The sequence below is a fragment of the Protopterus annectens genome, chromosome 9.part0 (assembly GCF_019279795.1).
Source record: "Protopterus annectens isolate FY-2018-M chromosome 9.part0, PAN1.0, whole genome shotgun sequence".
NCBI classification, from domain to species: domain Eukaryota; kingdom Metazoa; phylum Chordata; order Ceratodontiformes; family Protopteridae; genus Protopterus; species Protopterus annectens.
In genome coordinates this window covers 684,630,777-684,653,388 of record NC_056743.1, presented here as the reverse complement: position 1 = coordinate 684,653,388, position 22,612 = coordinate 684,630,777, and the positions used below count along the sequence as shown (strand labels likewise).

Genomic DNA, 22,612 nt, shown 5'->3' with positions numbered 1-22,612 from the left:
TGTGATAAAAAATCTAAAAGGGAATCCATCCTTGACTGGGTCCTAACTAACAACCCCACATTGTACCCCCACACAGGCAGTCTCCCAGATACCTTAAGTGATCACAACACAATATACCTTATACGTAGTAGAACAAGCCTATGCAAAACCACTAACTATAAATCCAATAGAAACACAAAGAATTTCTCTCTGGAGGGCCTCGATACTCTACTCTATAACTGTAACTGGACCCCCCCCCCTTAAAAACCCTCCCACATGACCAGGCTGTAGCATATTTCAACAAAAAATTTCTACAACACCTAAACACTGTTGTTCCATTGCTCAAAATCAAGGTTAGAACCTCTACAAAATCCCTGGCTTAGTAAAGAAACGAAACAAATCCTCAAGTCCAGAGACACTGCCTGGCTTTACTATAAAAAAAAAACAAAGAAACACAAAGCTTAACTAGGTACCAAGAACTGCGCAAACGTGCAAAAAAATGCATTAGGATGGACAAAAATCCTACTACACGACAATACAAACTAAATACCAACACAACCCCCAAACATTTTGGAAAAATGTAAACCAGCTACTAAAACTCACCCAAAAGGCTACCCCTAAACCAACCACCCCTGACACTAACGTTCCCATCGAAACACAATTCAACTCCCACTTTGTGAACTCACTTCTTTCCTTAGTATCACAGGACAGTTCCAACCTCACTATCCCCAAACACAAACAATACTAATACTAGCTTTACCCTCAAAGCAGTTTCCACCCCCTCAATCAAAAGTATGCTCTCCAAACTAAAAACCTCAACAGCAGCCAACCTACTCCCCAGCTATTTTTTGAAACTCATAGCAGATGCTATTGCTATCCCAATCTCCACTCTCATAAACAGATCAATTGTTGAAAACTATGTGCCCAAACTCTGGAAAATATCCTATGTTACACCCATACATAAAGGTGGGACCTCCACTGAACTTAACTATAGACCCATTGCTATACTCTCCCCCCTGGCCAAAATCCTAGAAAAATGCATCCATACCCAGGTACTAAAATATCTCCTAGACAACAACATCCTTTCACCTACTCAACATGGTTTCAGACCTGCCCATAGTACCACTACAGCCCTCCTCTGCTTCACAGACACAACAAACCATCTCAAAAACGAAGGCCTGCAGGTGTCAACTTTTTTTGGATATGTCCAAAGCATTTCACACGGTCTCACACCAAATCCTACTAAACAAACGAAACCAATATCACCTATCGAATTCCACACTTAGCTGGTTTCAAAGCTACTTAACTGACGTACCAGGCTGTGAAATGGGAAAATTCTCTCTCTCCTCAGCTGCCCATAACTATAGAGTCCCACAGGGTTCTATCTTAGGACCACTACTGTTCACAATTTTCACAAATGACCTCCATACCTCCACACAGCATGTATCTATCATTCAGTATGCAGATGATACCACCTTAATCTGTGCGGCACAAAATATTCCCACCCTTATGCAAACAACTCAACTAGCATTCTCTGACACTGAAAAACTACCTTAACAAAGCTCAACTTATCCTTAATCCAAAGAAAACTCAGCTTATGATTATAACCAGTTCTAACAAAAACACTGATAATAGTCAATGCACTATCTACTCTACAAATGCTACTCCAGTGGCACAGGCTAAGATATTGGGAATAACCATAGACTCCCACCTAAAATTCGATAGTCATCTCAACTTAACTATTAAAAAAGTGCATGCTAAACTGGGATCACTCTACCGTATCAAACAGTTTCTTATCAACAACACAAGATTAGTCATTGCTCGCTCCCAGCTTCTATCCACCCTACTCTATGCATCTCCCATTCTGACTAATCTCAACAAAACTAAACTAAGCAAAATGGAAGTCTGCTGTAACAGAATTGCCTGTATGCTGCAAATTGCGCATATAGAACTCATCACTGTACTGCTTTGAGCCAGCTCCACTGGCTTGAACTGCCCAACCTCCTAACCTACAATCAGCTCTGCCTCTGTCACTCTAACTACTACCTCCCCAATACGTGTCCTGCCCTCAAAAACCTAGTACAACATCACTCAGCCAAAAGGCCTCTTAGATCATCAAGCAAACTACTACTAGAAGTCACCAACAGCTATAATAGCTTCAGAGACGCAGTATATAGTTCAGTGGCTAATAAATGGAACTCTCTCCCCACTAGCATACAAAACACATTATCCATAGCCTCCTTTAAAAACCTCATTAGGCAACATCTCAAGCAAACTTGGCAGTGCAATGACTGCTCCCCAGGCTAGAGAAAGTGGATAAGGTACACATACTAAGCCTAGAGTACTTGATAACAGTTCTCACTCTTACTCACAAACTCTGGCTAATGTACAATGTATGTACTTGTACCTATGTACTATGTATGTATTCTACCTATGTTCAAAATATCAGCTGTACACCACAAATCTATTAATTACTTTTATTTTTAAATTAAAGCTTTCTTGTTTCTTCTCTCCACTGTAACTGTTGATGTGCTGCATACTGCTGTAAAAGCATGTCTATTGTAATTTGTGTGTATACTGATCATGTCTAAATATCTAAATGTATCTGTAATTATTTTTCTGTGTGGAGCTTTTCTCCCCTGGCCTCTGCTGAAAAGGGGCCTTTTCTGCTCAGATAGACAACCCCGGTTATTAAATGCATAATAAAATAAATAAATATGCAAATCATAATTTAACTCCCACAAAAACAACATGGGAAATGCACACACATGCTTCCTCAAGTTATCTATCACACGTAACTTGGTGACAGAAGTATGTATAGCTGGGCTGTGGGGTATTGTGACCTTCTTCGGGGCTGCTACAGAAACTATGCTGCGTGATTTTGGAGTCTCTGCCCAGAAATCACACTCCATAGAGGGGTGTGGCAAAATACACAATTAAGTCTTTTTTGGAACAGAATCCACTGCATTTTGATTCTCTCATGCCAACATATTGGCACCTTTAAGGATGTTGACAAAGAAGGAACTACCAAGGACAGCCTTAGGGTGAATCTACAGATCATCTGCAGCCTATGCTGGGAGGAAGGTAAGATTCAGATAGTCCTCATGTCATTGCATAAGCCGCACACACTCCCCAAATTTTAGGTCTTTTTTGGGCGGGGGTTGATTAGTATCTTCCTTTCCTCATTTAAGAATTCCATTAGTGAAACCTCAAGGGGGCTTTATATGCTTGGTTTCATTTTTATTTATAGAACTTCTTTGGAGGTAGGGGTCTGAGTTGAAAGCGTACAGGAAATCTGTGGAAGATATACATGGGAAGGAAGGACTGCAGAAGGCCAGAGGAAACATTTGTCCTGTTGATGGACCTGACCAATTGATCAGAACATCCTTGTACTGGGGATGGAAAGAAAAAAAATGGCTTCTAATACCAACACAGCCAATGCCAAAACAGCCACTACTGAGGAAAATGCTTGGAAACTAGTCGATGAATCATGCATTGCAAACCTGGTGTCAATGTTAACATCAAAAGAACCAGCACTGCATCGGAAGCAGAAAAACCTGACTTTGATGCCAAAAGCCATGACACCATAGCAGCTGGTGACTCCAAGACTGATGTTGACAGGACTGGGACGTGAAACACAACTGCCTCAAGGAAGAACAGTTATAGTGGCATTGGAGGCTGGCGTGACTCTGAAGCTGATGTTTGTGTCAATGACATCAACAGTCTTAAGACTGACACTGCTGTACAGAAATGAGGAACCCATGATACTATGGCCGATACTGGGGAAACCAGCATCAATGAATATAACAACTAGAATGACTCTTGATGCTGTGATGTTAGAGAGAGAAAGAAGGATCTCCTGAGCTTCTGCTTTGTGTCATATACAGGAATTCTGCCTGTCTATCATAAACCAAGCCAGGTACAAATGCAGAGTGAGCAAACTTTTGTGTAGACAGTCTAGAGTCCAACACCTGTACCGGATCACAGAAAACCTCATCAACTTGTAGAGTTCACTAAGACAATAGTCAGAATCTTTACTGACACAGCGCCACTTGTTTCTTTAATTACAGCTTTTGGAGTGGACAAATCCACCATGATTGCTGATGAGGAAAGAGCTACAGAAACCTAGACTTTGCTGAGAAGACTGAGATTCAGAGGGTTTCAATACATCTTATGAAGAGGATGGGGACTTAAATTTTGAATTTCCTGTATTGCCAGCAGCACAACATCCAAACCAGCTTCAACAGACTTTTCGTTGTGAAACAACTAACTCCCGAGAAGGTCTACAGGGGAGAAAACGTCAACGAGAAGCCCAGGGACCAGTGCAGAAAGAACAGTATCCACAAGGGGGTTATAAAAGAGGTAAATGGTGATCACCTTTTTTTCACCCTCGTCGCAGAACTATATTATTAATTTATCTGGACATTCATTTTCTGATATTGAACTTTCAGTTCTTAATCGTGGACTTAAATTTATTTCGACAGTTATTTCACGTTTACATGATATTAAATGTGATGTTTTTAGATTCAGCAGGAAACTCCATTTAAAAAGTTTTTTTCATAATGTGAATAACAGTATGAATGTAGTTTCACCTATGGATAGTTTTGACTCATCTGTGGACAGTTTTCATACATGTAATTCGGACAGTACATACAATGCATACTATAAGCTGGATACTGATTGCATTAGACAAAAAAGTAATTTTATGCCACCAGTTTTAAATAATGATGTTGTACATTTGTCCAATTTATTGAATTTTTCTATTGAACGTGCTTATACTGAATCAATGAAATATAAATCTAATATTCATTACAATTTATCTCAGAAAGAATGGAAAGCTTTACAAATGTTAAGCAAAATGAAAGAAATTGTATTTAAACCATCAGACAAAGGCAATAAGCTTGTTGTTATGCACTATTCACAGTATCTTAAAATGTGTCAGGAGCATTTAAATGATCATAATGTTTATGAAAAGACAGAATTTACTGTGTATACTGACTCGGATCTTGAATATACTGAACTACTTAAGAAAGGTGTAAGATTAGGCTATTTTTCAGGTACAGATCTTAAGAAAAAATTCAGTATAGAAGGTTGTAGAATGGCTCTATTCTACTGCCTTCCAAAGATACATAAAAGTTTAGTACAACCCCCTAGGAGACCCATTGTCTCGGGGTGTAATTATTTTTTACACAATACAGGTCTTTTCTCACATAGTTTTTTGTTACTCATAGTCAAAGCCTTACCTTCCTATATTTGTGATGTTTTTGATTTTGTAGATAAAATTAAGAATGTTGAGTGGAATGATCGTATGTATTGGGTAACCTTAGATGTTAACCTCTATACGAACATCAGTCATGAGTTCGGTATGGAGGCTCTCAGATTCTTTTTGGGTGATTACCCAGTTACTGAATACATTATACAACTTATTCAGTTTTGTTTAACACATAATTTTTTTTTAATTTAATAACAGTTTGTATAGACAAAAACAAGGGACAGCCATGGGGGCAGCTTTTGCCCCATGTATGCAAATTTGGCCATGGGCCTTTTTGAATCTGAGTATTTATATAGAAATTATTTTTTTCATAAACATGTTATTAGATATTATAGGTTTATAGATGATTACATTTTTTTGATACAGGATGGTGAGGCTTTGGTTGATAATTTTATTTTAGAATTACACAGAAATAGATTTTCATTAGAATTTGGTGGCTTCAAAATGGGCACAAATATCTCTTTTCTGGATATTGCTTTGAATATTAAAGATGGTAATAGTTTGGAAACATCAGTTAATAGAAAATTTGATGAAGGCACACAATATGTATTTGGCAATAGTTGTCATCCTCCTCATACATTAGAAGCTTTGCCCTTTGGTGAAATACTGAGGATTTCTAGATTATGCAATAACGAGTATGCTTTTCAGAAAGAATTGGATATAACTATGGGGATGTTTAAACAAAGAGGTTATAGTAATGAATTGGTTCAAAGAAGTTATAAAAAGTTTTTTGACAATGGTTGTAGGAAAATAAGGAATAACACACATAGAATGTATACTACTGTGTCCAGTTTTGAAATTAATAAGCAATGTGATACTCTGTACTTTGTTACTACCTATGGATGTTTTAGTGCTGAAATGGTTAGATTGGTTAAATACTATTGGGAATATTTTGTTTCCCCTAGTAATGTGGCTTTGTGGGTAGATGTGAAGTTAGGGTTTTCCTATAAAAGAGGCAAGAATATTCAATTTTTTTTGGTGAGCAGTAAATTTTCTTTGCCTTCTATGAATTTAAAACGGGGTATATTGTCTAATGGAACTTTTAAGTGTGGTAAATGTAAAGCATGTAATTTTATAGTTAGAAGTTTTTCTCATATAAATAATGTTACTTTTAATACATGTAATAATTTTACTTGCAATTCTGAATGTGTTATTTATGCACTTAAATGCCCATGTAATAAATGTTATATTGGTGAAACTAAAAGGGCATTTAAAATTAGATTAATGGAACATGCCAGAGATATTATTAACAAAAAAGAAGAAAGTTCTGTGGCCATGCATTTTAAACAATTTCATGATAGTAAAAATGAGGGACTTCAAGGCACAGTTTTAGAAAAAATGAGTGCGTCTTGTTTTGATGCTCTTAATGTTAAACATCATCTATTATTTAAAGAGGCCTATTTATATTTTAAAGTTTGATACTTTGTACCCTCAGGGTTTAAATGAAGACTTGAACTGGGGGGCATTAATTTAATTGCTTCAAGATTTTATTATTTTATTGCATTTAATTAATTGTTTAATTAGCTACTCACTAGTATATATAATGTGTATGTTTTTTACGTTTTTTACTCCTTGCAGGCTACTGCCGAGAAGTCAGAGGAATAAAGTGTGTTTTCAGAAGATTTGTGGATCACTTTGTGGTTGCTTTTCCTTTTCCGTGTGGTGTTTGTTGTTATATTTGCTGAGATGACTGCCTGAAAAGCAGAATGAGAAGGTTTTCCCACATCTGATGGCGTGGCAGACAGACTATAAAATGGATACCTACTTTTTTTTTTCATCTCCAGCTACTGGCCTGATTAAAATCTTGATAAAATTGCACACTTAAATGTATGAACGGATTCTCTCAAATAATAGACAAAGGAAACTAACATTTCATTTTTCTTTTAAATATCTTAAAAGTAGTTTGACAAAAATCTTGTCAAAACTTTCACTTGAATGAATTATAGAACCCTCTCAAACAATAAAGACACTGCAAGTGCCTACTTGAATGCAAAGTGGCCCTACAGTAAGCACACTTGTGAAAACACTAGCGACTGCTAAGAGAGTATATGTTGCTGCTAGTGTTTTGCTCGCAAATCATACTCAACCTGCCTAAATGAGATTGCAAGTGTTTTGGTTGTACTCCACTAGGACTGCTAAGCATCAATGTTTGTTTGGTAACTTAGCTCTGAACTGTAATGTGTTTCCTAGGCTAAAAGAAACGGTTGTAGTATTTTTTGGAAATCTCTGCTAGGGCTAGCGACAGGTCGAGGAGGGTAAATTTGTAACTCGACACCAAGCTACCTCAGACTTACTGCCAACTAACAAACAATTACATCTACTGCAATTTGCTTTACTCCCTATCAGTAGCGTACCTAGAGAACGCCAATACGCTACTAATGTATAACGTAAAGTAGCTAGTAATTAGTCGCTAGATCTACAGTTACATTTACTACTTATTTACATTGTTTAAAACTTACGTACTACTTATTTACATTGTTTAAAACTTACTTATTATACAGAGCCTCTCTCAACTCTAATGATGAATACACTAGCTATAATTAACTTTTGCTAACAGAATTCTGGTAATGTTTGCAGTATTACATGTGCATTCCTAATTGAAACGGTACTAATATTATACATTATATTCTCCATTCAGGAACTGCCCAGTACTCTTTTTGCCTGGCAGAAATCAAACTGTCCAAGGCAGGACCGCCTGACCGAGTGCGAACGCACGGACAAAGTCTCAGCCCCATCGCCACCTCAAAATCAGCCCAAGGTTAATAAATACTGTTACCAAAGTATTTAAATGCAATTACTGTTGACGAGCCAATTATAGGGTTCAAACACAGCAGCCACCAACTATAACTATAATATTACCTTCAACCTGGCACTATTTCTCACCAAAATTGTAGTAAGCAGAGCCTAAAAAAGTCCAGGCTTGTAAAACTCCTAAATTAAGAATCAGGACTCTGCACCAGAAGTCTGCAAACTCCGAGATTGGGTTTGCCAGAGCCTAAAATAGTCCAGGCTTGTAAAACTCCTAAATTAAGAAACAGGACTCTGCACCAAAAGTCTGCAAACTCCGAGATTGGGTTTGCCCCGCTCCGCTTCGCCCTCGCTCGGGCTCGCTCCGCTCCCCACCCTGCCCCCTTATCCCACCCGCCCCCACTACCTCTAGATTTATAGCCACCTGGCCACTCCTACTTCCTCTCCCACCCACAAGACTTCCTCCCTACCAACTCCCGCCCCCTGCACATTATCACTATGCCCAAGCCAATAGGGATAATTATCCTACTTATCCCACCACTCATTTTATTACCCTATCTCTTAACAAGTTATGAACACCTGTCCTTATCAGGCTTCCACTATCCAAATTATCACACAAGTTCCCCCTCCCCACCACCTATAGACGAATTCTTCCCCCATCATATAACCCCCAAAACAATAAAACTCAGTGATCCTTACCTAAAAAAGCAACACCATATAACTGCCAAAACAAAACACGGTCTAAAATTGCTAACCAAAGTCTTAAAATTAATAGCTTACCTAAGGAAAAACATCACCAAAGATGGAGACATCCATCCCAACCCAGGCCCTACCAGATCAACAGAGCCCACGCAACATCCAATCTCCCTTAGACCGGCTAACTCTCTACTCATCTGTCACTTAAACATAAGAAGTCTGAACAACAAGGTTCACAACTTACATGCCATGCTTGCAACCTACCTACCTGACATCATGTGTCTAACTGAAACATGGCTTAAACCATCAACCAAAGACAATCAGATAATGTCACCTGGGTTCAACATACTCAGAGCTGACCGCTTAAAGAAAAGAGGAGGTGGGATAGCTGTCCTTTATAAAAATACGCTAAACATCCTAACTAATGCCAAACCACCACGTGAGTTTGCTAATGCTGAAATATTAGCTCTAAAAATACAACTAAATAAACTAAAAAGCATAAACCTAATAGTTACCTATATACCCCCAGGGAACAATATCGAAACCTTAGAAGCCATCTTAAACTGGATAGATAACAACTATCCACAAGAAACAATAGTCCTGGGAGATGTTAACATTGATTGGAACCAATGCTCTGCACAGTCCAATCCTACTTCTTTAAATCTCCACAGTTTCTCTCAGATTATAACCACTACCACCAGACTAGGTAATAATAAACAAAAAGAAAACATACTTGACTGGGTGCTCGTCAAGGAGCACCCCCAAAAATATACCCCGGGGACTCTCCCCAATGATCTTAGTGATCATATGCTTACTTACATTATGAAAGATAATACACCCAATGCTAGCATGCCAGTCTATAGAACAGTCAGAAACAAAAAAAAATTTGATCCTCTAAAATTTAACATGGAACTTAAATACTGTAACTGGTCAACATTGACATCCCTTCCCCTAGATGAGGCAGTCTCACATTTTAATGAAACATTCCTTACCCTATTTGACTCTCATGCTCCCAAAAGGGTATCTAGAATCAAAACCCACATAGCACCCTGGCTAACCACAGAAACCAAAACCAAAATAATTAATAGGGACAAAGCATGGAACAAATGGCGTACTACCAAGTTACCACTAGACCGGGTCATCTTCCAGCAAATGAGAAATGAAACTAAAAAGGCCACCACCCAAGATAAGAAAAACTACTTTCACCACCTACAAAACAAAAACCAAAAGAACCCTCAAAAATTCTGGGCAGGATTGAACAAACTTCTCCAACCAGGAAAATCCACCACTCCTACCCCAGAAACTCTATCTGACAAGAACCAAGAAGAAGTAGCTAACAACTTTAATACCTTCTTCACCGAAACAATTCAGTTACTAGCTAACCAGCTACCTGTTCCCTCTACCACACCTAACAATATGACACCCAACTCTCCACTATCCTTTAAACTCCAACCCATATCCACTGCCTTCATCCGATCCTGCTTGAAAAAACTAAAGCCAACTATCCTCTCAGCTGATCTTCTACCTGCAGAATACCTGCAAATTGCTGCAGATGTCATAGCATACCCCATTTCAATATTAATTAACAGAACCATTACTGAGTCCACTATCCCAGCAATCTGGAAAATATCTTACGTCATACCTCTTCATAAAGGAGGAACCTCCACCGAACTCTCTAACTATAGACCAATTGCCATACTATCACCACTTGCCAAAATTATGGAAAAGTGTGTGCATAACCAACTCATGTCCTATCTCACCCAAAACAAGCTACTAACTGATTGTCAGCATGGATTTAGACCCCACCATAGCACGACTACTGCCCTCCTCTCTTTCACCGAGAAAATTAACCATAACCGGAATAACAAAAATATCTCCTCAGCTCTCTTTCTAGATATGTCGAAAGCTTTCGACATGGTAAACCACCAGCTACTTCTCAAAACCTTAGTAACCTTACATCTAGACACCCAAGTCCTAAACTGGTTTCAGGCCTACCTCGCAGGCAGACAACAGGCAGTTATGTGGCAGAACAAACTCTCCTGCCTATTACCGAACAGTATAGGCGTACCTCAAGGGTCCATCTTAGGACCTCTTCTGTTCTCAATATTCATAAATGACCTCCACTCAGTTATCCCCGAAGCCACCTGCATCCAATATGCAGATGACTCAACTCTCATCTGTTCTAATCCCATCATTGACAACCTTCTAATAACCACCCAACACTGCTTTACCAAAGTTGAAAATTGGCTAACTGACCATCAACTCATCTTAAACCCAAAAAAAACCCAACTTCTTCTTTTCCACCCAGCCAACCCAACACCTTTCACACACTTTACCATTCAATCCAACAATGGTACCATTATTTCTCCTACTACCAATGCTAAACTATTAGGAGTAATCATCGACAATAAACTAAGATTTGACACCCACATCAACCAAACTATTAAAATGGTTAACAAAAAACTAGGGTCTTTATATAGGTTAAGAACCTTCCTAACTCCAGCCGCTAGGCTAGCTACTGCCCGCTCGCACCTCTTATCCACCCTACTATACGCCTCCCCAATCCTTACGAACCTCAACAAGTCTGACCTCAATCGTCTCTCCACTTCTTATAACCACATTGCTAGATTCATCACTGCCCTACACTATAGAACACACCACTGCATTAGCCTGAAAAAACTTGACTGGCCAGAACTCCCGAATCTTCTACTGGAATACCAACTCATAGAAGCCTTTAAAATCCTGAAACATCCAGATAACACCCCTGCACTAAAGAACATCCTAACCCCTTACTCCAACCTAAGTTCTCTTCGCTCATCTAACAAACTCCTAATACAAACTTGCAAGTCCCATAACCTAGGCGGCGATTCACTGTACTCCAATATTATTGGCAAGGTATGGAATTCTCTTCCCAATAGGCTAACGTCCTTACCATCACTAGCTCTATTCAAAAAAGAAATAAAAATCCACTATAAATCACATTGGCTCTGTCCATGTACAAACCCTGACTAACTTTCCCATGAGCAATTCTTACAAGTAGGCAATTTTTGTATTATTCAACTAAGTGTGAATTAACCAGAATGTAATGTAATGTAATCAATTGTACCTTCTATTGTAATAATCTTCTCACTCTTAATACAATGTAATATGTCTTTATGTCTTTTGTAACAATATATCACTGTTTAACCCTGTTGGAGCTTTTCTCCCCGGGACTCCGCTGAAAATGGACATGTATCCAGTCGGACTATCCCGGTCAACAAATGTAAAATAAATAAATAAATAAAATAAAATAAATAAAATTATCTACGATGTATTGAATAAAGGGCCTAGGCCCAAGGTCACCAAAGGGAGAAAGTTTTGTAACAGAAAAACATGTAAGAAAATCAGAAACTAATGACAGAAGTTGTAAAAGAAAGAAAGAGACAGTGGAAAAAGATTATATTCCTACACACGTGATCTTGACAAAAAATGCAAGGGTACCTTACAGCAATTTTCTTCTGTTGTTTCAATTAATAGTGAAGCATGGCAAACAGGCTCAGGGAAAGAGGTACACAGGGTGCTGGGAAGCCTGGCAAAGTTTTCTCTGCCAAGCACTCCTTAATACCGATCCATGATCACTTCTATAGGTTATTGCAGGCCTCTTTTTTATCAGATATTCATACTTTTGTATTTTTAGTATTACATTAGAATATTTACTCATCACTGATTTTTAGCTTTCTGGGAGGCCACGGTGGTGCAGCGGTTAGCGTTGCTGCCTCACAGCAAGAGGTTCTCTGGTTCGATCCTCAGCTGGGGTGCCTTCTGTGCGGAGTCTGCATTTCCTCCCTGTGGTCGCATGGGTTTCCTCCAGGTGCTCCAGTTTCCTCCCACATCCCAAAGACGTGCTGTAGGTGGATTGGACACTTTAAATTGGCCCTAGGTGTGAGTGCGTGCATGTGTGTGCCTTCTGTGGAAGGTTGGGCGTCGGGCTGGCAACTCGACACCGTAAAACTCCACTGCCAATCATGAGTGGACAGGTGATCTGCTGTGGCAACCCCTAACCAGGAAAAGCCAAAAGAAGAAGAAGACTGATTTTTAGCTTTCTACTATATATTTGATACACACATACATATATATACATATATATATATATATATATATATATATATATATATATATATATATACACATATAATGTCCCTATTACAAAATCGAACACTCATAACAGCAAACTCACAACGGCGAGCCAGGAAGATCAAAAAACTGGAAGCTCGAATGTAAATGGGACAAACACAACACCAGCTTTTTCCATCCCTGTTAATTATATATACCATCTCCGAGATCATGCTAGAGTGGGAAAGGAAAGCTCCATCCTGACTGTACCGTGATCCTGAACAATGAGTATTCAAATGTACATCTATACATGTAGGTATACATACACATACAAATTGCCGTACATGTTTATATATGTGTTTTATATATATATGTGTGTGTGTGTGTACACTTATACACACACACACACACACACACACACACACACACACACACACACACACACACACACACACACACACACAGCTTCTCATAAAACTATGGAGCCCACATGGGAAATGACAACAGGCTTCACTCAAAGAAGTGTTTCAGAACCATTCTTATTCTACCAACTCAGAAATTAATAGTCAAGGCTAAACCATTTCTCCTCCTGAGCTAAGCTGTGCCTGTGCTACCTGGCTTTCCTGCTACATCATTCTTTTAAATGAAAAGGTTTATAATAATGTAGCTAAGTGTACAGTTAGCCCCTTCTCAGCAATACTGATTGTTACACAGCTACAGCCTTGCAATAGTAGTTCGCCTACTTCAACTCACTTGCACACCATATCCAAGCACCTGAATGGAGTTTCCCTTACATGCACCATTCTCCTTTCACCATCAGCACCAAGTCTGCCAAATCTGCCAAAGCACAAAATAATCAGCTTTGTACTTAAGACTTTCCAACTTCCAAAAACTACAGGACCAATCAATTTGTTGTACAGTAAGTGCTGCCAGTCATCATCAATATTTCTACAACATATTCCTGCAAAAGTATTAGAATGTCCTCAAAATCTGTATATTTTTGCAGTACTACTCAGGATATGCCTTCTTAGGTTCATAAGTACATGCTAGGCTAACAACCACTAGGGCCCTTGTAAGCCTAACCATGCAACCCAAATGTGACTCACAAACTTGATTTATACAGGAGGTGATTCACTGACTGCCTATGTTCATCAGAGACATAGATGCCAGCCCAGGGGTGAATTTCTGATTGCCCATTCACTGGTCCAAGTTGCATTTAAATAAGGACAGTGACGAACTATGCTTCACATGGATAGGGAGCCTGGTACAGAGAATGGGAATTCTCTGAGAAACGTATCTGCCTCTCCAACATGCCCTATATATGTCGCAAGCAAAATTTAGGTCTTTTAATCTAGTAGTAATGATACTGTTCGTTTTACGAATGTGCAGAAGGCTCATCAAAAAGTACAGTTGTGTACATTTACCATAAATGTAGATGTCCGAGTGTATTCACTGTTGCAGTCCTCACACTTGGGTTATCTGCCTGCAGGTAGCCCTCAGTTGGCCTGAATACCAGAGTTTTCGGATTTCTGCGTTGGATGCTGTCACCTCTTCCATGATGTCGGGTCATCAGGGGTATAAAACATACAGTCAATGCCATTACATCAGTTTTTCTTGTCCCAGATGTCACAAGCCCCCAAAATAGGAAGCAATTACATGGTGTGGAACATCTCCAGTAAAAAGTAAATACCACTGCCATAAAATATGGTCAAAAAAGAAGATAGGCAGGAAGTACAGATAAGTCAGGGGGCTGGAGGGAGGTAACCAGGACTGCAACAGTGAATACACTTGAACATCTACATTTATGGTAAGTGTACACAACTGTACTATTGTTCTTTGTGTTTCACTGTTGCAGTCATCACACTTGAGCTGATTCCTAAAGCTGAAAAAGGGTGGAGGCAGTCAAGAGGTATTAGGGCTGGCTAGCAGGCCTTGTAAGACTGCTTTAGCAAATCCAGCTCTGGATTTAGAAAAGATAGGCAAGTAGTAATGCTTGGTAAAGGTGTGTACAGAACACCAGGTTGCAGCTTCCAGGATGTCCCTGGTAGGGACCCCCCTGAGAAATGCTGTGGAGGTTGAAGTAGCTCTAGTGGAATGGGTTCTGATCCCCTGTGGGGTAGGTTTTCCATGGTGTTTATAGCAGAAATGGATGCAGTGTGCTATCCATTTGGAAATGGTTTGCTTTGAAATGGCTTTGCCCTCTGCCCCTGTAGGAAAGCTGACTAGCAGCTGGTCAGATTTTCTGAAAGGTTTAGTTCTGTCAAAGTAGAACCTAAGCTGTCTGTGCACATCCAAGGAATGCAAGATCCTTTCCCCTTTATTCTGAAGATTAGGAAAAAAGTGGGCAAAAGGATGGACTGGTTTAAAGCCACACTGGATACCACCTTGGGCATAAATGATGGGTTAGTCCTGAGGGAAACCCTGTTGCACGGAAGATAATGAAGGGTTCCTCGGCCATAGGGGCCTGCAACTCAGACACTCTTCTTGCTGAAGTGATGGCTAGAAGTAAGGCTGTTTTCCAAGAGAGAAATTCTAACTCTGCTGTAGCAGCAGGCTCAAAAGGGGGAAGCGTGAGCTTCTCTAGTACAATGTTAAGGGTCCCAAGGCAGGAGTGGGAGCTCTCCTCGGCGGTCTTAAATTGTTAACTCCTCCCAGGAAATGTTTGACCAGAGGGTGAGAAAAGAGGGGTGGCTCAGTATTGTAATGAGCTGAGATGGCAGAGGCATGAATCTTAATAGAAGAGAAGGATAGGCCTTTGTGGAGCAGCTCTGCTACGTAATCTAGGATTTGCAGTAAGGAGGGCACAGATGTCTCCTTACCCTGGGGCTGGCACCAACAGCATTATCTTTTCCACTATTCTGAATAGGATTTCCTAGTACTAGGCCTCCTGGCCTCAAGGATGACATCCAGCACCTGTTTGCTGAGGGTTGGTGATGATGCATTCAGGGAATAAGCCATGCTGCTAAGTTTAGGGTTTGCAGCTGAGGATGCAAAATCTGGCCCTTCTGCTGGGACAGCAGAGAGGGGGTTCTGATTTAGGTGCCAGGGTGGCACTGCTGTCAGACTGCATAAAAGTGGGTACCAGTGCTGGCGTGGCCAGTCTGGTGCAATCAGGATTGTCCTTGGCCTGTCCTGTTTGATTTTGAGTAGTACTTTCGAGAGGAGGGGGGAAAGGCATAGATTGAGAGGTTTTCCCATGTAAAGGACAGGGCATCCACTTTCCATGCTTGGCTGTGGGGATATCTGGTGCAAAATTTGCTCAATTGATGGTTCTGGGGGGAAGCAAAGAGGTCCACCTCTGGTGTTCTCCACCTGTGGATTAGAAGCTTGAATGTGTTGGGTTCCAATTTCCACTCATGTGGGTCCATTAGATTTCTGCTTGTCGTCTGCCAGTGTATTTTCTTTGCCTGGCAGGAATTGAGCTTGCAAGCGCACTTGATTGCTCAAGGCTGTGTTCCACAGAGCCATGGCTAACCTGCAGAGTGGGTAGGACTGAGTTCCCCACTGCTTGTTTATGTACCACATAACTGTGGTGTTGTCTGCCTTTATCAAGAGTTGTCCTGGAAGGATAAGGTTTTCGAAGGCTGTCAGTGCATTCTGTACCACTAACATTTCTTTTTGATTGATATGCAGGTGCATTTATCTTGGGCTCTATTTGCCTTGTATGCACTTGCCTGCCAAGTGAGTCCCCCCCTGCATAGTCTGATGCATCTGCTGTCAGGGTTTGGGCGGCAGGGGTTTGAGTGAAAAGGAGTCCCTCGTGGTAGCAAGCGTCTGTCCACCAAAGGAACTCTGTCCTTAGGCAAGGAATGATAGGAATCACTGTTTCTAGGGCCTGAGAATGTTGACACCATAGACTTTTCAAGTACCATTGAAGTTTCCTCATATGCAGTCTTGCATATGGAATTAGGAGAACGCATGAGGCCATAAACCCTAGGGCTTGCAGTATTTTTCTTGCAGATAGCTGGGTTTGAGTGGCCAGTAGTTTGAAGTAATTTGTCAAATAAACCTGCTTTTCCGGAGTAAATAATGCCATCTGGTAAGTTGTGTTCAAGCTTGCTCCCAGGAATACAATGTTTTGGCTGGGTACCACTGATTTCTTTTCGTTAATGGTATACCTCAGGGAAGTTAGGAGTCTCTTTACAAATGTCAGGTGCTGTAGTAACAGTTCCCAATTGTCTGCCTGAATCAGGCAATCGTCCAAGTATGGGTAAATTTGAATTTTTCTCTGCCTGCAGTATGCAATGGCGGAAGCCAGGCACTTTGCGAATACCCTGGGCACAGCAGATAAGCCAAAGAGAAGTGCAGAGAACTGATGGTGCATAGAGCCTGCCCTGAAACGTAGATATTTCCTGCAAGATTCCCTTATAGGGATGTGCAGATAAGCTTCTTTTAAGTCTAGGGTGACCAGCCAGGAGTCCTTGGCTAGCATAGGAAGCAGCGGTTGGAGTGTAAGCATTTTGAATTTTGGTACCACCAGGAAGGTGTTGAGAATTGACAGATCCAGGATAGGGCGCCAAGAGTTTTCTTTTCTGGGCACCAGAAACAGTCTCGAGTAGAAACCCTGTCCCCTTTGTTCTATTGGGACAGGATGAACAGCCCTGATACTGAGAAGAGAAAGTACTTGCTTTTGGGCCTCTGCCCACTGGTTTAGGGGAAGGTTTGGCAATCCGCTTGGGGTTGGCAGAGAGTGGAAGTAGAATCTGTATCCCTGGGATATAATGTTTAAGACCTATCTGTCCTGGGTAATGTACTCCCAGTTTTTTGCATGTAGGGTGAGTTTACCTCCTAGGGGTGCAAGTACTTGGGCGTGGCTGGGAAGGATGAATGACAAGTCATTGTGAACCTTTTCCATAAGGGGGTAGCTTACCACTCCCTGTTTTTGAGGTGGGAGCACTCCACTCTTTAGATCTGTGTGTACCCTGAGACTGTAGTCTTTGTGGTCTCCTGCCCCTGGGTTTGGACTGAGAAGGTCTGGGAGGAACTGGAAAGAACCAGTTCTTTGAAAGCCAATGCCTACTGAATCTAGGTGGCTGTACCTGTAGGAAATCTTTAACAGTTTGCATAGATTTAGCTTTTTCCTCCATCTTTTTAAGTACTACTGCTTTTGTGCCAAACAAACGTTCTTGGTTTTAAGAAGCATCTAGTAATTTTGGTTTGACATGGTCTGGTAAGATTTGTTCCTTCACCCAAGCATGCCTTCTCAGAACAGATCCAGTGACAGCAGTCCTGCAAGATGCTTCTAAGGCATCAAAACCACACTGCAAAGTATGTTTTCCAACTTGGTTTGCAGAATGCATTAACTCCTGTAAATCTTTATTTTCTGCACAATCAGGAATCCACATTTTTTGTTTAATTAGTTCCATAATATGCTGATGGTATTTTAACATGTGAAACTGACAATTCAAAGCCCTGACAGCCAGAGTTGCACAGGTATATACCTTCTTCCCTCATCTGTCTAAAGCCCTAGAATTCCTGTCCGAAGGGGTAAGATTTTTGGCTGTAGTAGCCTTAATACCTTTAGGTCCCTGGGAAATGGTCTCTGCATCCGCAGTCGGATTTTTGAAAATAAATTTGTGAGAGTCAGGTACTCTGTATTACCTGTCAGGCTTTCTAGGAGCTGGTGGCAGAGTATCAGGGGTAAGACTGGATTCCATGAAGACATAATCTACAATTTCCAGAACAGGGGGGACAGCTAGGGGCCTGTGCTGAGGCAAGTTTAAAAATTCTCCGAGTCTTTTTTTGGAGTGTGGGTAGTCCTGGCACTCCCAGCGGAAATGCTCTCTGAGGGTATGCAGGGTTTCACCGAAAGAAAAGTCCTCTGGGGGGGGGAGGCAGAGGGAATGGAATCCTCTGCATCTGAATCCTCATAGGTAGATAAGGGTATGTCTTAGTAATCAGAGGGGTCAGAGTCATCAGACTCATGATCTGTAGAATCAGAAGGAAAATCAATTCTTTGTCTTTTAGAGGGGGAAGGCTGGCTTCCCCCAATTAAAGTAATAAGGTCTTCAGCCATTCTAAGCATTTGTTTTTGTGGCATGGGAGCTTGAGAATGCGCTTTGGTCGTCAGTTTCCTAAGCGTAGTGCAAACTCTGGGCCTGAGAAATTCAGTAGTTTTAGTCAGAAATGAAGTAGTCGGTGTAATACAAACATCTGAAGGTCTGAATACACCCTCAGAAGCCGGTGCCTGCACAGCGGCTCTGGACCCATCCAAGGTAGAGACATCCGCAGGTTCCATAGTCGAAGAAGCATTTTGCGGCATACCGGACTCCGAATGGGTCTCAGCAGAGGTCTGCTACTCTGTAGAAGCGGGTATCAAGGGCTGCGAAAGCACCTCACTGAGTACCGGAGGACTGGCGACTAGCTTAACGGAAGCGTTGTCGGCAGTTTTGAACCTATGCGGTCTGTCTCTGTCTTTATCCTTACATTTTTTCGGAAGATCGGTAGTCAGATGGCTTATCGAGGCCATTTCTGAATATGGAGAACGAGAGCGCAAGAATTTACGACAAAAATAGCCCGACGACGAATAGTTCGGGAGTTGAACAGGGCACAAAACCGACAGCGAGGAATGTTTTGGTCTGGGCCTAAACAGGTGACGCAGTAAGAATGAAAATCTCTGTGAGGTATTTGCTTTCCACAGGCAAGACAATTGTTAACTTGTTCTGATATCGGTTAGAGCAAGAAAAAAGGATCCCCAACAGGGTACTGAGCTTTAGAAGACTTCAGGTTTGAAACTCAAATAACAGAATTTTCAGGTAGCGGCTGACCGGCACTTGCAAACTGCTTCTGCTTCGCGCTCCGCTCGGCAAGAAAAGCTGATGTAATGGCGTCGGATGCATCTTTTATACCCCTGACGACCTGACGTCATGGAAGAGGCGACAGCATCCAACACAGAAATCCCAAGACTCTGGTATTTGGGCTGACTATGGGCTACCTGCAGGCAGATAACCCAAGTGTGACGACTGCAACAGTGAAACACGAAGAACATCAGGGTCAAGGGATGCCTTGTATTCAGGCAAATACCATCTCTCAGAAGTCTGCATGACACCAAGTAAAGACACAGGGCTTTGAGGCAATCACTGTAGGACATTGTGTTTACCCCCTCCCCCTATGTTCATTTTGTAAGGAACTTTTATGGACATTCCAGTTGCTGCATGTGTCTGATCAGGTACATACCAAAGGGCACATTACAGTTTATGACGAGTCTGATGACGGCCAAGTACTGTGGCATGTTGACATCTCTGGACTGAGATGCCATGCCATTGCTTATAAGCTGAGCAACATAGAAAGATTTTCTTACTACCCTGGACACATGTTGGTGGAAGACTAGGTTACTATATACATGAGTTCCCAGATCCCTGACTAGTGAATCAACTTTTAGGGGGTGTTTTATTGATTATATAGTTGCCCAAGGTGGCAGTCTTCCCAAAAGGTACTACACTGCATTTCTTGGTATCAAGTTTTAAGCCATGGCTTTGGCACCAAACGTACATCTGTGTTAAACCTTCCTGAATGGTGTCCTCATCTTTTGGGGATTTGATGGCTGCACCCAGTTTGCAATCATCTGCAAATGTGGTTAGCAAGAGGTCTATGACATTGGCTTTGACATCCAAGTAGTAGATACCAAAGAAGAACAGGCCTAGCACAGAGCCCTGGGGGACTCCACTGTTGACCAGCCTCTTTGTAGAGGAGACTTCACCAATTCTAACCTCCTGGGTCCTATCAGTGAGTCAGTTAGCTATCCAGCATGCTATAAAGCAAGAATCTAGTTCCATAAGCATGTTAATAATGTCGGAGTGGGGCATTGTATCAAATTCTTTAACCAGATCTAGGTAGGCATTATGCACTGTTTTCCCCACATCCACTGCCTTAGTGACCTTTTCAAAGAAGTCTGCCAGATTCAGTAAGCATGGCCTTCCTTTGATAAAGCCAAATGGGATGGATCTAGTGTCTGGAGGTCTACTATGTCCTTGTTGATAATTTCCATGATAATGCTTTCCTTGGCTTTGCAAATAAGACTAGTCATACTAATTGGTCTATAGTTTCCAAGGTGAAGATTCTCCCTTATGAAGGCAGATGACTGTCACAGTCCTCCATTCACAATGCAAAAAGACTGTGTTAAGATTACAGTTAAATAATAATTTCAGGGGTCCTGATAAATCATATTTTAGACTGTTCAGGAGGCATCCTTGGGTCTCATCAGGGCCTATTGAGGCAGCGTTCTTGGCTTTAGGGAGTGCAGCTAGTACATGCTTCCTAGTTATACTAGGAGTGGTTACATTTAGGGGTATTTTGGGGGGATGGTTGAGAGTGAGAGGGAGATGAAGATGGAAATAAATTTGTCCTCCAATAGGTTTGCTATATCAACAAGCTCGGTGAATGTGGCACCATTAACCACCAGTTCCAGCACATTGCCGTGTGCTGCCCTTGAGGTTTCTGACGTAGCTGAAGACGGCATTATGATTATCTCACACCTGGGAGGCTATATTAACCTCAAAGTTGACTTTGCCTGCTGTTTGATTTTGCTTGACCCAATTAGCTCTCTATGCTGTCTATTTAGTTTTATGTGAGAGTTTTTACCTTTATGGAAATTACCCTTCCTGATTTTTGCCATAATTTTTTTTTCCTTTTGTTGTACATCCTGTTTAATTTGGGATGCCAACAGGGCGGTTTGTTTCTTGGGCTAGTCCTATGCCTACTTCTGGTAGGTACAGTAGCCTCTACGCTGTCATTGATATGGTTGTACAGAGTTTCTAGGAGCAATTCAGCATAGGCTGCTGTGTTATCAGGGTTCCGTGGGCCACTGAATGTTGAGAAACCATCACTAAATAAATGGTAATTTGCCTTAAAATAGTAACTAACTGTTACTTGTTTTAATGGGATTACAGAGTTGATTTTATTTCGAAGAAGACAGCTTCAAGGTCAACCTTACCAGGGAGGACGAGACATATGGGGAGGGGGGTGCAGCTTTCTCCCATATTTGTGACCAAGAGGTCCAGTTTGCTGGAGCCTCTAGTAGGCATATTCTCCATTTGGTCAGGGGTGTTTGTATTTACGAAGTCCAGGAATCTCTGTGCCGGTAGATTTCAGGCCACAGAGGATTCCCAGTCTATAGAGGGATACTTAAATTCTCCCATAAGAAGAGTCTTAAGTTCTGTAATATTTACTATCAGCCTACACTTGCCCTTTTTTCTCTGGCAATTTCCAAACCTGCCTCAGATCAAGATTTTTATATACTATATAACACCACTAATTTATTTGTGAATCCCATCCGAAATATCTATACCCAGACAGGTCTATTTGTCTAAAGATACTTCATATCAGAATCCCATTGTACTACTTTTCATTACCAGTAATATGCTGGTATGTTTTATATAATGAAATGTATATATTTTTTTCAGTGATTCATTTTCTTCAGCCCACCAGCTGTTACATGCAGCAGCTTTTCTGTACAGTTAAATTCCCAATTATGTCAAATAATGGTTCAAACGATATTTTACATATGGCAGCATAGCGTGTTGGGAAAGCAAAAAACGTTCAGCAAGCAGAACTGCAGCTGTGGCTTCCATATCGCATGCTTTATATCCCTTGTTAATAAAAGGCATTCTACATACAAAACCTAATTGATAATACCCTCTTTGGAGAGAATGACAGGACCCCATTACTGCCACTGGAAGAGAATACAACAGCCTTTACAGTAATCTAAACGGTAAGTTATCATGAGCAATTCTATGAAACCACTGTTGGGGGGGGGGTGAAACTTACAAAGAAACAAAAGCTCAATGTATACTCCTGCAAAACAACATTACTGCCACCCCCCACACT

General features: G+C 41.0%; 1 protein-coding gene across 2 annotated transcripts in view; it reads right to left on the bottom strand.

The window, feature by feature from the left end:
* The window catches only part of CCHCR1 (coiled-coil alpha-helical rod protein 1), a 673,784-nt gene that overhangs the window by 404,966 nt on the left and 246,206 nt on the right, over positions 1-22,612 (bottom strand). The gene's annotated exons all lie outside the window — the stretch shown is intronic.